This window comes from Chrysochloris asiatica, unplaced genomic scaffold, assembly GCF_000296735.1.
Source record: "Chrysochloris asiatica unplaced genomic scaffold, ChrAsi1.0 scaffold00116, whole genome shotgun sequence".
NCBI lineage: Eukaryota > Metazoa > Chordata > Mammalia > Afrosoricida > Chrysochloridae > Chrysochloris > Chrysochloris asiatica.
The window spans coordinates 7,937,515-7,937,990 of record NW_006408634.1 but is presented as its reverse complement, the minus strand read 5'-3'; the positions used below and the strand labels follow the sequence as shown (position 1 = coordinate 7,937,990).

Here is a 476-nt window from a genome sequence, read left to right as displayed (position 1 = left end):
TTACGGGAGTAGAAAGCCTCATCTTTCTCCCGCAGAGCGGCTGGTAGTTGAAACCGCTGACCTTAAGGTTCGCAGCCCGATTCGTAACCACTACGCTACCAGAGCTCCTTAAAGCATGTAATAAGATTTTTTAATTCATCATGATTTATTGACTCCGTGTAATTCTTTCCGCTGACGCTGCACCCGCCTTTGGAAAAAAAACTTTAAATAAATTTGCCGGGGCTGGCTCCCGGCAACAAATGTGTCTTGGAAGAAGTACAGCCAGGATACTCTTCCCTGGAAAAGGGCCTCGTGCTTGGTATAGCAGTCCCACTGCCACTGAGTCGATTCTGTGTCATAGTGATTCTGTAGGGCTTTCTGAGGCTTTAAATCTTTGTTGTTGTTAAGTGCCGTCGAGTCCGTTCCGATCCATAGCGACCCTGTATAGGGTTTCTGAGGCTATAGGTCTTTATGAGAGCAGAAAGCCTCATTTTTAT

At 46.2% G+C, this 476-nt stretch overlaps 1 protein-coding gene across 1 annotated transcript in view; it reads left to right on the top strand.

The window, feature by feature from the left end:
- Positions 1–476, top strand: part of LOC102838242 (chromosome unknown open reading frame, human C19orf68) — a 19,698-nt gene that overhangs the window by 13,153 nt on the left and 6,069 nt on the right. The window lies entirely within an intron of this gene.